General features: G+C 32.5%; 1 long non-coding RNA gene across 1 annotated transcript in view; it reads left to right on the top strand.

The window, feature by feature from the left end:
- The first annotated feature begins 16,208 nt into the window (after positions 1–16,208).
- The window catches only part of LOC111086035, a 3,872-nt gene continuing 2,691 nt past the window's right edge, over positions 16,209–17,389 (top strand). Inside the window, exon 1 of the long non-coding RNA XR_002610799.1 lies at positions 16,209–16,386. This is a non-coding gene — a long non-coding RNA (uncharacterized LOC111086035). The remainder of the gene's footprint in view (positions 16,387–17,389) is intronic.

Here is a 17,389-nt window from a genome sequence, read left to right on the forward strand (position 1 = left end):
AATACATACATACACACATACACATATATATATACATAGATACATACACACACACATATATATATATACGTAGATACATACACACACACATATATATACATATATACATAGATACATACACACACATATATATATATACATAGATACATACACACACAAACACATATATATATACATAGATACATACACACACAAACACATATATATATACATAGATACATACACACACACATATATATATATATATATATCCTGTCATACTTAATTCTACCGGTCCAATCCTTTTTTCTGCAAATTTAATTTTTCATAACTAGTATTATTACTGATTAATGTTTTTCCAATCACTATTTTTTTCTATCAGTTGTCAATATAACTTTGCGTAATCGATGCAAAAGCCTATATATATATCTGTTATTTGAAATTTTGCTTGTATGTTTGCTCATTCATCAGCCTACTCCCGTATTTATCTGACACATCTACAAATTTGCTACTTAATCAACTGAGATACCCACAAAATTGAGGATATCTAAGTTTGTTACGGTAACTGGCTTAATGGCACACTCATCATAGAATTTTATTTTATGTTTTAAAGAAGGAATACATTCTGGTGAGTAATGAGCATGAAATTATGTTTGTTTTAGTTGGAACTTCATCCCTCCATACGTGGATTTCACATGGTATAATTGAGGTAGAATAAAAATAAATATTTAGAAGAAACAAAATTTAAATTCTATTGAACCACATTATAATACTTTAATATTTATGTCGAACGAATTTGGTTTAATAAAGACGGCAACCGTCACTAAAACATTAATATTAGAATTTTCAAAATGAGTTTTTGTCCATACATCAGAAGGGTTACCATGGTAACATTGAATTTTCTAACCATTTTTAGTATACTTAATGTGTTGTATTAGCTGATTTCAGATTATTTCGTATTCTTAGGTTACTTGGATAACACTGTATCTTTCTATATATAAAGACGAAATGTGTGTTTGTTTGCACCCTAACTCCTCCGAGTCTATTGGGCAAATCTCAACCAAAATTTGTATGTAAACACTATGAACTATGGGGAATGTTCTAAGAGAGTCAAATTGAACTTAACCCTATTTCTATTTTGTAAAGTCTGTTGGTTAATTACTTCCAGCCTATTGAGTCAATTTCAAACAATCTTGGCAGGTTGACGCTTTTGAGAATGTTGAGTATTCTAAATGGATTCAAGGTCAAAGTATGAAAGTTGCTGGATTGTTTCTCAATCAACCATGCTTTTCTCTTGGTCAATGAGATGTAGGGTGTTCAAGGGTGGAAACACCTCAAAATATTTATTTATTGGTAGATAGAAAACAATCTGCAAGTGTTGTTTATGAAGAAGCTTTGTTATAATTTTAAAATTTTGAGATAAAGTTTATGTTCAAGTTATTACTTTGAAATATATGATTCTGTTAAACGTACATTGTTTTAATTAATTTCAAAAAATTCCCCGTCACTTGACGGGTATTTCAACTTGCTGTTCTATAATTCTCAGCAAACTTGATTTGTTATCATATGTAAGACTAGAATGCGCATTTATTATTTGAATATTTAACTTATTCATATAGACAAGCCGAAACGTTTCCGTATTAGTATTTTATTAGGTATGTTGTCATGGGCAACACTCACAGAGTTGTTGCTATGGGAACACTGGAATGTTAACATGGGAACTTTGTATCATTTCTTCATTCTTAGTTATGATAATCCTTGTTTCTTCATATTTAGTTTGATTTATTAACTTGTAGAATTGTGGACACCCTTATTCTAAATTTAGTTCATCAGTTAACAAGGCTAACGTTATTTGGTTTACATATAAAGTACCATATTTACCACTAATAATCTAAAATACTTTAAATGCTAGGATGAGATATTACATATCGTCACAATTAACTATCCATTATAATCAAACGCACTAACAGATTATCTAGTTAATTGTTAATTTCTTTTCTTTACCTAAAGACGAATTTCAATAAAGAAAGGCTGATGTAGAGGCCCAATCTATTCTTTGATTCAATACTATATAAATAGCCAGTTATTCCGCTGAATAATAATGAATAATTAGTAATTGTAATGGGCATTTTAAGTTATTAATGATGAGTGAAAGCCTATACATCTGAATCAAACAAACTGCTTACATTCCACCACTATATGAGGCCCATTTTATTTATTTACTTCGCTCTTCCAAACAGTACTGATGATCGTGAATTCGACGAAACTAGCCTGTTGCAGGGAAAGTAGAGAATCAAATAACATATCAGACCTCTACACCATATTTTTGTCGTTGAAATTCACATTTTTGGTAAAGAAAATGAATATACAAATAAAAGAGAAACATTCTATCATTTATTCGTACTTAATAAGATTGATTTGTTAACATGGACAGTTCTGGATTGCTTCTTTATATTTATTTCGGCTGATCTGTTAACACGGACAGTTCTGGATTGCTTCTTTATTTTTATTTTGACTGATCTGTTAACACGGACAGTTCTGGATTGTTTCTTTATTCTTAATTTGGCTGATTTGTTAACATGGACAGTTCTGGATTGTTTCTTTGTTCTTAGTTTCGATGATTTGGTAACGTGGACAGTCCTGGATTGCTTCTTTTTTCTCTTAATTTGACTGATTTATTAATGTGAACAATTCTGGATTACTTCTTTTTTTCTTAGTTTGGCTGATTTGTTAATGTGGACAATACTGGATTGCTTCTTTTTTCTTAGTTTGATTGATCTGTTAATGTGAACAGTTCTGGATTACTTCTTTATTCTTAGTTTGGCTGATTTGTTAATGTGAACAATTTTGGATTACTTCTTTTTTTCTTAGTTTGGCTGATTTGTTAATGTGAACAATTTTGGATTACTTCTTTTATTCTTAGTTTGGCTGATTTGTTAATGTGAACAATTTTGGATTGCTTCTTTTTTCTTAGTTTGGCTGATTTGTTAATGTGGACAATACTGGATTGCTTCTTTTTCTTAGTTTGATTTATTTATTAATGTGAACAGTTCTGTATTACTTCTTTATTCTTAGTTTGGCTGATTTGTTAATGTGAACAATTTTGGATTACTTCTTTATTCTTAGTTTGGATGATTTGTTAATGTGAACAGTTCTGTATTACTTCTTTATTCTTAGTTTGGCTGATTTGTTAATGTGAACAATTTTGGATTACTTCTTTATTCTTAGTTTGGATGATTTGTTAATGTTGTGACGGATTTATTATTATACATTTATTTTAATATCGATGTTTGTTTAAATTTAATTTATATTTACAAGTGTACATAACGTGTGCAGTTAAATATGTATTGCGAAACTCCTGCCTATTCTCTAAAGTTGTAGATGATTCTCGAGTGTAAGAATCAACAATATATGTGTGTACGTAAACGCTAGTGCAGCTTTGAATTGTTAAGTAATCTGAATTTTCGAGAAACTCTCCACACGACTAAAACAGTATTTATTATTGGGTTGCTGTAATTGATGTGCTATAAACTCCGTAAGCAAAAACTGTGGTAAACGCTTATTAATCGGGAACTTCAGATATTTGACCATGAACATTTATAAATTTCGAACACTACAAACCATCTAACTTCAGTGGATTCACATCGGATATTAGTACTTTTACAAAGATATTATATAACTTCAGCGGTAAAAGAAACTCAACCTGTAATCGGCGTGTGATCAGCGAGAACTACAGAACTAGCTAGCTCCCTGTTAAGTAAACCCTCGATAAGACATCAAGGAAATTCCAGACTAGAAAGGAGACTTTATATTGCTTGTAAGTTTGTAAAACTTTGTATATAAATAATTATTTGTAATAACTGTTATTGTGAATTGTATTGTTGTTTGTATATTAAAACATATTTGTATTAAAAAAGAAAACTGAGTGTATTAATCTTGTTGGCAAATATCATAAATTGGATACATATCGGCAATTATTTAACTACTAAATCCAAAGTACAATTTAACAACTACTAAATTTTAATTATCATTTAGCTCGCTTTCAGATCATTCGAAATTGTAATACTTAAAATAATAATGTGAAAAGTTCTGGATTACTTCTTTTTTCTTAGTTTGGCTGATTTGTTCATGTGGACGATTCTGAATTGCTTCTTTAATCTTAGTTTGGTTCATGGTTCGCGGCCCATTACTGCAAAAAATACGATTCACACTTTTGGTGCCTATAAGAATGACGGTTACATCCTACTATTTGGTCAGCCAAGAATAGTTCAAGAGTTAGCGGTGTGTGTGTTGTTGACTAGTTGCCTTTTGTCTAGTTCATAAGCTCACAGTTGGGACAGTTATATGTATATATAGCTTTTCGTGTAGGTTTGCGCGAAAATTCTGAAACAAACAATTTCTAAATAGAACTAACGGTGGATTGGCGATTAATTCATTGCAATAAGTTCAATGCAAAAAAAAAATGTTGTTCTTTTTTGTTGTTGTTACATACACCTACGATTTGCTGTTCGACGTCTAACGGAAAAAGAAATGCTTCACTGAACGAAGAAAATTGCGAATATTTAGTTTGTTATGTTCTAGATGTCACGGCTGAGAGGACATCGAATACTTTGACGTCTACCAAAGCATGAATACTTCATGTTGGTTAGCTTGACTTCACATAAGAATATGTTCCCTTGCTTTTTCTTTTTTCTCGAACTATCGACTTATCCCTCTCTTTAGACTTCTGTGTGTATGAATTCGTTTGAAAAAATCCAAAATAAATTTTTACTGTCGGCGTGTTGAGAATACATAAAGGAAGTGAGAAGCGTGCAACTGGCATTCATCCGTTAAAACAGTGAAACCCAAGAACCCAAACTGATTTATACAGAGCGATCTATGTGTGAAAACGTTAAGAACTATCCACAATCCAATGAACATTCCTAAACTTGGTTCAGAAGTTACTGTAGTGATCTATGTGTGGAAATGTTAGGGTCTATCCACAATCCAATCAACATTTCTAAACTTGGTTCAGAAGTTACTGTTTGGTTGCCTGTTCTTCCGTCTGTTTTTATTAACCTATTTATCTATGTGTTAATCTACCTATTAACCGCTTTTATCTATCTGCGACTCTCCCTTCTTGTATTACTACCTCCACCTGTCTGTTTGCAGATATGAATATTCGGTATTATTCTATCTATTGAACTTTAGTTTGTCCATTTATCATATATTCATTTGAGCACGTGTCATTTGTCTCCCTCTCTCTCTCTTTATGTATATATATATATATAACTGATATTACCATTTATTCCTTTTCATAACAACTTCAATCGATCATCAGCTTAAGAGGAAAAGCTTCAGTACAGGTCTTCGTTGCTATGACAACCTTGGTGACTAGTTACATTCTTCAAAATAGCATTAAGTGCTTTCCAAGATTGGTTCACGTACCTTCACGAATGTTGGGAGATTCTGTCTTAGACATCACTCTGTTGTTACTATGACAACATTTAAGCCTAATGCATTCAAGACAAATCAAAGGTGAACATCGATGGATCAGATAAAAGAGACAAAAAATCAAAGGTGAACAAAGTTCCCATTAATGTTTACAAAGTTAAGTTATTAACAATTGAAATAACTTTTAATTACGATGTTTTGCAAAACAATAATTAATATGCAGATAAAATAATAGAAACGTTATAATGTTAATACAAATTTAGAAAACAATGTATATACATATTAGATTACGATTTCTCAGTCAACAACGAATAATTAACGTTCAAGATATTTGTACTTTTAAACTAAGAATATTAGTACCGTTAAATTAATTTCTCCCGGAACTTGGGGTAGCTTAACACTAAACAGATTAATATCTTTAGATTCTCGTGAATTTTTGATAACTTAACACTATACATGCTAGTACCATTATGTTAAATCTCTCAACGAATTTTGGTGTATTTCAACACTAGACATATAATATCGTTATGTTTACCTCGCAAGAAACTTCAATTACATTAAAACTACACACTAGTATATCTTAACATGAAACACATTGGTATCGCTATGTTCAACTCGAAAGAAGGGTTAGTTACATTAACACTAAAATGTTAGTGTCGTTATCTTTATCTTTCAATTAACTTTAGTATCTTAACACAAAATATATCAGTATTGTTACATTAATTTCTCAAGGAACTTTAGTTACGTTAACTCAACATATTATTATCGTTATTTTTATATGTCAAAGAACTTTAGATATTTTTACACTAAACATGTCAGTATTGTTACATTAATCTCTCAAGGAACTTTAGTTACGTTAACTCAACATATTATTATCGTTATTTTTATATGTCAAAGAACTTTAGATATTTTAACACTTTTTAAAACGACTTTGTTGCAATTACTTTTGCACCTTCTGTTGTGTGAATTCATTTTAAAGATAAAATACTTTCTCATTTAACATTACGTTTATTGTACTGCAAAAATCAAAGACATGATAACGGGCAAATGCTTCAAGAGAATTTTCTTCCATTAAATTGATAAGCCCGCGGAATCTCGGTATCTAAAAGTGAGCGCTGAAGCGGGGAATGTGTTGGATGGATGATCTGACTCCCGTGTCATTTATCTACGAAGTCATCAAAAGAATCCTTGTTTATGGAGTTCACTGGACTGCCGCGATCAGCTTATGTTTGATGAATTTTAGTGAGCATAATCTGTACAAAACTGTCGTTATTTAATGTTGTTTATTCCTGGAAAAAACTTCAGAAGAAATCACCAAAAGTAACAAGAGAGTTTTGATTCTGCATGTTCTACAATAATTCCTGTACGCTGAATCCGAAAATGATATCCATTTTTCTCTATCACGTACACATTTTTCACAAAACGTCATAACGTAATACATAAAAGAAAAACCACAACACCTAGTTTTGAGGCTAAAGACGTGGATTTTACACATACACATACACACAAAGAATAAAAATCAGGATGAATGAGGATGCATATTCGTTTGACATCAATTTACTGCCCTTTTCTTCAGGTTGTTTGTATTTTTGTTAAAAATATAATATTAAAAAATGTTCATTGTGGTAAACGAAATAATAATTTGATCTAAGTAAGAGTTTTTGTTTTCTTCTCGACATGTAAAAAAATCTTTACGTGATAGAAAAAAATTAATACTATTTTAGAAATATGCGTAGCTGAATTATGGAAAATCCGTTATTAAAATCCAAACAACTTTTATGAACTTTAAATTCGCAGGCTAGTGTTATTTGAGAAAAATAATCAATAAAATATTGGTCTTTACGTCTTACAGAGTTGTATCTACCTTTATTCGTCTAAAAAAATCAAGAGAATCAAAAAGGGACTATTTGAGGTAATCAACATGGGACTATTTGTTATGCACCACTTTTTTGATAAAAATTAATCGTTAAACAAACGAGTCGTAAGTGATGTGGCCAATCATTGTAAAACCATCCCTCTTTGCTCACAGTAAATAAATCATTGTTAAAGACGTAACATATTATTGTCAAACATCTTCCTTCTCTTGAAGTAAATATACGAGTCCTAGTTCACCTGAATGATCACTGCCTTACATAATTCTTCTATCAAAATAAATACACCAGTGCTAAGTGACGTAACTGATCACTGCGAAACATTTTTCTTCTTCTCTCACAGAAATGTGGCGTGAATGATCATTGTCAAACATCTTTCTTCTCTCACAGAAATGTGGCGTGAATGATCATTGTCAAACATCCTTCTTCTCTCACAGAAATGTGGCGTGAATGATCATTGTCAAACATCCTTCTTCTCTCACAGAAATGTGGCGTGAATGATCATTGTCAAACATCCTTCTTCTCTCACAGAAATGTGGCGTGAATGATCATTGTCAAACATCTTTCTTCTCTCACAGAAATGTCGCGTGAATGATCATTGTCAAACATCCTTCTTCTCTCACAGTAAATGAGTCAACTGATGGGAGATAGAAAGATTATTATTTAACGTCTCTCTTCTCTCACAAAAGATACACCATATTAATTAAACATTACACTTAACCCGCAATACAACAAGTAGTACTAAATCATGGGATCGACCATTATCTCAGAAAAGATATAGCACTGTTACCGACAAAATAGACATTATCAAACTGTACTTGAACAGGGAATTAACGTGAATTAGTTGGCGGAATCGATCATTTATTAACATTATTATTCTCACACAACAGATAAAAACTACTTTAAGTGACATTTTTCTCTATCACGTACACATTTTTCACAAAACGTCATTAATACTATTTTAGAAATATGCGTAGCTGAATTATGGAAAATCCGTTATTAAAATCCAAACAACTTTTAAGAAGTTTAAATTCGCAAGCTAGTGTTATTTGAGAAAAATAATCAATAAAATATTGGTCTTTACGTCTTACAGATTGCATCTACGTACTTATTATAAAACAGTTCTCCCACAAACAAAATGTTAAAATTTGTCGTTTTTCTTTCTCTACTTCAACTGTGAACAAGTTACCAAAGAACTTAATGTGTTTGACCTAATAGCTATGTTTATATGTCGTTGAATAATTTCTATTTGCGTAGGTATCGTGATTAATTTTTCAAACAAGTCAATAGGGATTTTAGAAAAACAAAACGCTGACTATTAGTTTTCAACTTAAAATAACCTAAAATGCAGTTATGAAAACGTAGGTCTTTAGGTTTCTGCTTCATAAATGTTAGTGTGTTTAGTTTCTGTTTCAATTAAATCTAATAACCTCCCTTCGTAAGTCGACAGGTTTCTATTGCAACAAAACCTAAGCCTATTGGTTCCTTCTCTTTTTTAGGTGAACTATATAGAATAAAGAATGGAAAGAGATATTAAGAACATGTAACGATATGGTATGAATGTATTAATTAAAGAATGGAGAAAAATAAAGTACAAAATTATAGAGCATAATAAGAAAATAAAATTAAATAAAGTGAGGAAGAAAAGTAATAGAGCGAAATATACGGCTGAAAAGACTTGCTAGTGTAGCAAGAAAAGAGCACGCGGTTAAAGAGTAAAAATAAGCCTTGTGATGGCACGTAGAAGCGATGGGTTAATGGTGCGATTTTTTTTTATCTTGCTTTGAGTTACTTAAGATCGTTTTCTGTTCAGCACGTAGGTTGTGCTAAAAGCTTAGAAAAGTCGGAATGTTACTTGGCTCTGCCTCAAAATGACGACAATCTTTTATTTTTAAAAATCGATTCCTGAAAAGTGGAAAACTTTGAACGTTTTCAATGAACTTTAAGTTTCAAGACTGGCAGGGTTTTAAATATAATGAACTGCGAATGGAAATCAAAAGTTTGTTATTCATACGGTACTTGTACTATCGAATACGTATCTATATTTTCTTATTATAAAACAGTTCTCTCACAAACAAAATGTTAAAATTTGTCGTTTTTCTCTCTCTACTTCAACTGTGAACAAGTTACCAAAGAACTTAATGTGTTTGACCTTCTGGACTTCAACTTACAACGAACTACCCAGGAGTTTAATATTAAATCTTTGTTGTTTGTCCTTTTAAGTTTCAACTGTGAATCAGCTTCTCCAGAAAATGTCATGATATCGTTTCACAACCTTTCCTTGGGATCATTGTATTGAGTCATGTTCCTGAGGGAATGGCCTAGTTTATGCAGCTCCTAAACTTTTACTAATCCCCGACAATACTTCATGGTTGGTGAACAGGTTTCTGTCGTTGATTTTGACGAACAGTTCGAACTTTGACCCTTATTTAAAGAGCATATGGGTCCATCTTTGCTCATTCCACTGCTTATGGCCCGATGCTCAATTTAGCATTCTGATTATGTATTCAGAAACAGCTTTGAGCACCTACACGTTCATTGAGGCCACATCATACTAATGTGTATCATACTGTTCTTGAGCAAGGTCATTGGCAAGATCTGTACTGGATCGTCATCTATGTCCTAAATAACATACCTTGAGATATTTATAATCGCATTTCGAGAATGTTGACTTTACTATCTCGACCACTTCTATTACTAAGAGTTCAATTTCATGTTCCCTCTACAGAGACTTGGATACAGGTTCTATTGAAACATGGAGGCTTATTTCAATTTTTTGTTAATAGAATATCCTTGAGCAGCCTAAACTGATTTCATTAATGGTTGTCATATGGTATTTAAATCCAGGAGTGATTGACTGATAACAAACTACCATACTGGGCATAGTATGACTGCATGTACTTTTTAGCCTTCATACTAGTGTGTTTTTTCTGGTTGGTCAGATGATAACCAGTCACAGTGTAAGCTATCAATACATGACAGCAGTCTGGTACAGTTCATTCTCACACGATAAAGAGGGTGGTATTTCCATAGTATTTGCCTTTTATACTTTTATTCCTATTATCATCCAATATAGCTGAAACGCTTTGAGCATTTAATGAAAAATCTCCTGGAAAGTGACTGTGGGAGACAAACGATATTTCTGAAGTGCTATTTTTACACAGTTTTGATCCGAAATATGTAATGATCATATTAAAATGAGTGTGTAAAAACAACTATCTGCAATCTAAGGTAATATTGCTCACAGATATTAGGCCTATTAAAACTTTATTGTTTGTCATTCTTGGCTTCAACATTAATTCATTTTTTTACAATACTCAACAAACTAGTTCCTTCAGAATTTTCATGATAAAATTTATTGTTTGCCGTTTTGACATTTAGTGTTTTTTCTTAATGCTACTTTTACTGTACTTGCACTTAATCACAAAAAACTACACAATGGGCTATCTATGGTGTGCCTACCAGAGGTATCGAAACCCGATTTTTAGCTTTATAAACCTTCAGAGTTATCGCTGAGCCGCAGGGAGGATACTGTTCGATTACTCGCTTGTTTTTGATAATAAGTCAGTTATACCAGAATTTAATTTTAAAAATGTCTCACTAGGTTTTTGATTATAAAAACAACTTCCACAGAATGTTAAAGCTCAGCTATTCATTTGCACTGTAATGTTCCACTTTTAATTTTGTACAAAATAGTTTAATGTTTTGAAAACTTCAAAAGAGCAGATTTAATATAAACTATCTATCACGTTTTGACTTCCTTCATTTGGATTATGCTTCGCTGTTTTCCATGCGCTATTGATAATTAAAGTTGTTTACTTCATCTAGTGAAAACCTCTGTGTTGCTAAAATGGCTCTTTTGGCCCGAAAATTGCAATCGGTGTAATTGCAGCGCTTCAAGCGGTAGGTTTTATGAAAAGTAACAGTGTTTAATGAGCCTAATTATATCAATTGCATTGTGTTTTTCTTGTTTTAAATCCCAAGCATTACTTTGTTTGTTCCCAGTATTTTCCCGAATTTGACGCCCCCCCCCCCAGTGGCTCAGCGGGAAGTCTATAGGCTTACGATGCTATAAATCGGGTTTATATACCCGTTCTAGGCAGAGCACAGATAGCCTATTTTGTAACTTTATGTAAAACAACAACCGAATTTTTCAGACACAATATATATATATATATAAAACTACACAGAAGATCTAAGATAAAGTTTAAGAAAGAGAAAAAACACCATATAGATGGCAATAAAATATAAAAAAAACTTTAATTTGACATAACGTTTCGGGCCTAAATCCTTCTTTAGAACATTAGACCAATTAAAACGTTATTATTTATCATTCCAATTTTCAAATGTAAATCAGTTATTTTAGAAACTTAATATTAAAACCAAATTTTCCGTTCTTCAGTGGTTCAGCGTTAAGCCTAAGAAGTTTAAACTCTAAACTTTGGGATTCTATTTTCACTGTGAGCATATAACAGATAGACTATTGTGTAGCTTTGTGCTTAAAAATAAACAAATCCGAATCTTCCAAGGCCCTTTACTTTCCAGCAATTCATCACATCTACGAAAATTATTTATTAGCATACAGAATGATGAATCATTTTGTAATGGTGTCTCAACATCACTGGTGTTTTAGGCTCGTGAGGAGTGTAAAAATTAGTCTAATGTAGAGTAGAAGAACGTCTCAATCATGATGTTGTAGTATTTTCAAGTAAAAAGTAATTTACTGACAAGTATCTGATATTAGACCTTCTAATAACAATGAATTCGCTCAGGAAATAGGAAGAGAAATTTTGAATCTGATAATTTAACTGAACTATCCAAATGTGTGTGAAATAGTAAGGCTGTACAAATTTAACAAAAACGGGTCCAATCTTTATTACAGAAAAGACGAAAAGAAAATTTGACGTGCGTACTTGTGGAGATAGAATCACAGTCGAATCTCTACTAGGCTGTGCTTTTTTTCCCAGCATTCACTCTCTCAGGATTGGTTTGTAGGCCTAAAACACGACAATTTTAAAGAACGACCTTCACTTGATGATCTTCATCTTCTTGTAGAACTGAACCAAAAATGTTCCCCTGTTTTTTTCTTTCAGTTTATAGCGTCACCTCGTGGCCTTTTGTCAACGTCAACTCAGACAGCAAAGGATATTACAGTAGCTAATCCTTTCAACGCGGGTGTTATATGTTCATTCAATATCCTCTCTGGTAGAATAGACATTGTCTACTACGGATCCCCCAGTGGCACAGCGGTATGTGTGCGGACTTACAACGCTAGAATCCGGGTTTCGATACCCGTGGTGGGCAGAGCACAGATAGCCCATTGTGTAGCTTTGTGCTTAATTACAAACAAACAAACAATCTACTATAGAAAAAAAAGAAACAAAACAATTAGTACAAGGTAGTCTCGTGACTTTCTGAGCCACGTGTTAATGCTCAAATTTCATAGAAATTGAACAAGTGATTTTTGTAAAGTGTATTACGTACAGTAATTATCAGTTTTGTAGCATTAAATGTTTTACTCTGTGGCTAATCCTGTATATTAACATAATGATGAATCAGTTTTAACATAGTAAAATACGCGTTATGTATAAGAATATAAGCCTTATAGTTTTCACAGTAGTCTTCTATCTTGTTGTACATTCGAATAGTGAATCACTTGTTTGTATTCATAAGTTTTAATGGTGTATTTTATAATTTACAAACACGCTGATGTGTATGCCCATTTTATAAACTTCAGTAAAAATATTTTATCTAGTATGTAATAATGTTTGATGTGTTTTTCGTGCGTTACTGCAAACAATTGGATGCAACACCTTTTAATATCAGATGAGTTCATATTACCGCTCACAAACTTCTTGAAACATTTACGCTAAATGGGATCATTTGTTTGAATTAATAAACACCAAAGTGTGTAAACATTATATAAGTATTGGTTTTCCGCTCTAGCTGTGATCTCATATAAAAAGGAAGAAGAAAAAAGTATTCCTAATTGTAAGCACTAAATTACCGAAAGTCTCATAATGTTTGTAGTTAAATGAATAAGTAGCATGATAAGTGCTATAATGCCAGCCGCCAGATGGCGGGGTTCAAATTTCATTAAGTTTGTTGACTTAGCGATATAGGGCCTTTGATCTTATCTGTTATTCGTCGTAAGCTGTACTGGTCAAAAATGGATAACGCAACTTCAAAGAAAGGTAAGCAAATGTAGGAAGTAAGTTTTATTTCACAACTTCAATGTAATAGTTTATGTTTTCTAACTTGATGAAACTGTCTAACTAATTATTTGGTTTCAACTTATCTAGCAAAAGAGGAAAATTGACAATCGCTAAAAAATCGTACTGGATTAAGGCGACAGTTTTCAGGTCAAAGTTAAGCCCTCTAATCCTTGTCAAAGTACTAATTGTCAAATGGAGTCGATAAAGTTTCACTATTGATCGTTTTTCTTCATCAACTGTGTCGTGTCTGATCTGGACTTGCCCTTCCCTTTTCTGTCGTCACTGAAAGTGGGATTAGCGGGAATTAACAGCAATAGTTTTTTTCTGGTAATTGAAAAATATCCTGGAGTGATTAAAAAATGTATTAATGTTTAAAATATTCACATATGTTCTAACAATTGAATATAAGAAAGAAATAAGCATATTTTGTGTTTTTAATAACAGGAAAGTTTGTATAAATCAAGAAGATTTATTTTATCTGATAGTTGATTAGTAAAATAATACAGTAGTTATCAAAATTAATCTATTTTATCTCGTAGATACTTTTGTCACATATGTTATTATTAGTAAATTTAACATATTTCCTCTGGCGGATTAGTTCGAAAAAAACTAAGCATAACATTGTTCTTATTATCTCTAAAGCAAGGGTGTTATCTCCTTTGATGTATTTGTTTCAGAGACTGTACTCTAGTAATTACATTTAATAACTAACTAGACAATAATAAATGTTATCTCTTCCAGTTATTCGTGTTTCAAACGAATAGAAAACGTGTGTTGTCAGGTGATGACTGTCTGATGTGTCTACATTTCGTGTCCTTTAGTATATTAATACAGAACCAACTAATGCACAATTGGCTCCCTGAGTCGAAAGAAATTGGAGTTCAGTGAGGATGAAAGCGTTTACTTTCTTTTTTGGAATTACAGAGTGATTAGGAAGTGTAGAAAGCACACAAGCGGAATACTGCACCTGGTGCAATGTATATTAATGATGAAAACACGACCTTGTGTTTGCTGAATGGCCTAGACCCCAGCTCGATGTGAGATAAAGATAACGAAAAACAGACTGGGTTATAAATTCGATTTACTTCGATTTCTGAACTGTTTATGCAACAAAAGAGAACATATAAGTTAGTTATATTATTGGACACGTTGTGATTAAAAGGCTTGTTGTGTTATTAAGTTTGATTTATAAAAAAATCACTCAAACAACAACTACATGAATGGATTTTATAAGCTGTCGATTTATCAACTCATTTTTTACGTCTTATTATTTCAGACTTCCAAGGTAGTAGTTTATGTACCAACCATTTCCACCCCTACACAGATCTGTTTATCTGTTCGTCTGAGTATCTCTTTATTTTTTGTACGATGTTTTGGATTATGCGTGTTTTTAATACTAGACGAACACTCTTTTTATTGAATTCCATTCAAGTTTATTGTTATTTAAGGGGTATTATTGCGGGTAAATGTATTCTGTGATTAGTCTTTAATGTGAAAAGGGATATTTTTTTTTACTTTATATTCTTGTCCTTCTTTTTCAATTTAGTAAAACTTTTTTTATTACCCTATGCCCCCATTGGCTCAACGTTCTTAAAAAACAAAAAAATAGTTCCCTGACATTATTAAACATTTTTGGGTATGAGTAAATATATCATCGTTAATATTTTTGTTGCCCTGCCCCGGCGGATTAGAGGTAAGTCTAAGGGCTTACGAAGCTAAGAAATGGATTTTTATACTGTCGACGAGCAGAGAAGATATAGCCCATTGTGTATCTTTGCGCTTAACAACAACAAAAATTATTTTTTGTCTGTGCTTGTGTAAACTATATTGCCACATGACCAGATAGCCGGCCACGTGATCAAAATATATGCTGAAGCACGTGATAATAAGTATAAACTCCAAGACAATTGATTTGGCTTGAATTTTCGACGAGGCTAGTTAAGTTCTGCTCTCTTGCATTGAACTTTTACAATCAGATACATAATAGCGAAGTCACTGTTGCTATGGTTACAGCACAACGTCTATAAAGAAACCTTATTAGAAGTGAGTATGTTTATAAAGTCTTTCGAAACGAGTTTGTCCTTAAAACTACTGACTGTTAATGCAAGTTTGGTTTCAACACTTGTGCAAAAACTGGAAAATATCGAATGCTGTTAAGACTGCCTTTTCGAAACGTTTTAATCTAAACATTCAAGTTAGAAATGTCGTATAGATAATATTAAGACATTTTCGTTTCACTACACTGTTTTTTCAAGGTTATCAATTGAATTGGCTTATCTTTCGTATTATCTTGTTTGAGTGTAATGTTATAGGCTGTGTTTTTTTGCTTAATTTAGACGTTTGTATTCATGTTATCTAGAGGGAGCTTATACATCACACAATGACAGCGTGGCTTAACATCTGGAATTTTCTTTAAGGTTTAGGAAACAATTCGAGTTATATAAAAAGCGAGCTAGTCTAGTGTTGATTATTGACTGACTTATGAGCCTGTTGCAATGGTAGTTTGATTATTGAGTTAACGAATTTTTTTAATCAGTTTTATGAACATTCAGTTTACGTTTCAATGAAGCACTAGAGATACAATAATTTGCCGTCCTACGAGGAAAGTTTAGTAAGTTTGTTTGTTTAATTTCGCTCAAAGCTACTCAAGGGTTAGTTGGTCTATCCGTCCTTAATTTATAACTGATAGACTAAAGGAAGGCAGCTAGTCAACACCACTCACCGCAAACTCTTGGGCCGCTCTTTTACCAATGAAAAGTGGGATTGAACGTCACATTATAGCGCCCCTACGGCTCAAAGGACAAGCATTTTGGGGACAGGATTCGAACCTGCAACCGCACATTGCTAGTGGAGTGTCATAACCACCAGGTCATGCCAGGTCTAAATTAGTAAGTAGTACAGTGGATTTGTAGTCGAAGAAATAAAACGTTCTTGTTATCATTAAGCAAACAGGAATTTACATTATTATTGCTATCGAATAATCCCTACTAAAAAAAACAGCCCTCACATTAGAAAACTGCTATTACAGTACTATACTCTCGAATTAAAGTTAGACTTACAAAGATGGTAAAAAAAATACTCACGCCTTTTCGCTTCAAAATTTTATCTTGTTATAATATACATAATTATTTGGGCCACCTTACCTTTCATGTTTTCCTATTGTGTTATGTACTTGATTCCATGCATAAACTTTGTCATTGAATATTTTTCGAGAAAGTAGAAAATAAAATAGTCGTTGGAACACAAGTAGACGCGAGATGTGTTCAGGAAGAAGAGGGACTTTCCTTCCCCTGCACTGAACAAAAGTAAGTTTCAACAGATAAATCGTGTTGCTAGATCAGCACTACCAACTGCTAGCAACAGCTTAAGCATGTGTGTCCAAGGTAGGTGGCTTGCAACACAATTAAAAAATGCAATTGACATTAGTTTTGAACAACGAAAGATAGTGGAAATGCTGTTATCGGTTTAAAATGTTTACAGTGATGATTTCACCATCGTTTTTAGTCTCTCAAGTGTAGTCTTCGCCGATAACACTCCCATTTCTTAAAACTGTACGTACTTGAATTCGTAATAGTCTTCGCCGATAACACCCTCATTTCTTAAAACTGTTCGTACTTGAATTCGTAATAGTCTTCGCCGATAACACTCTCATTTCTTAAAACTGTACGTACTCGAATTCGTAATAGTCTTCGCCGATAACACTCCCATTTCTTAAAACTGTACGTACTTGAATTCGTAATAGTCTTCGCCGATAACACCCTCATTTCTTAAAACTGTTCGTACTTGAATTCGTAATAGTCTTCGCCGATAACACTCCCATTTCTTAAAACTGTACGTACTTGAATTCGTAATAGTCTTCGCCGATAACACTCCCATTTCTTAAAACTGTAC

This window comes from Limulus polyphemus, unplaced genomic scaffold, assembly GCF_000517525.1.
Source record: "Limulus polyphemus unplaced genomic scaffold, Limulus_polyphemus-2.1.2 Scaffold801, whole genome shotgun sequence".
Lineage (NCBI taxonomy): Eukaryota > Metazoa > Arthropoda > Merostomata > Xiphosura > Limulidae > Limulus > Limulus polyphemus.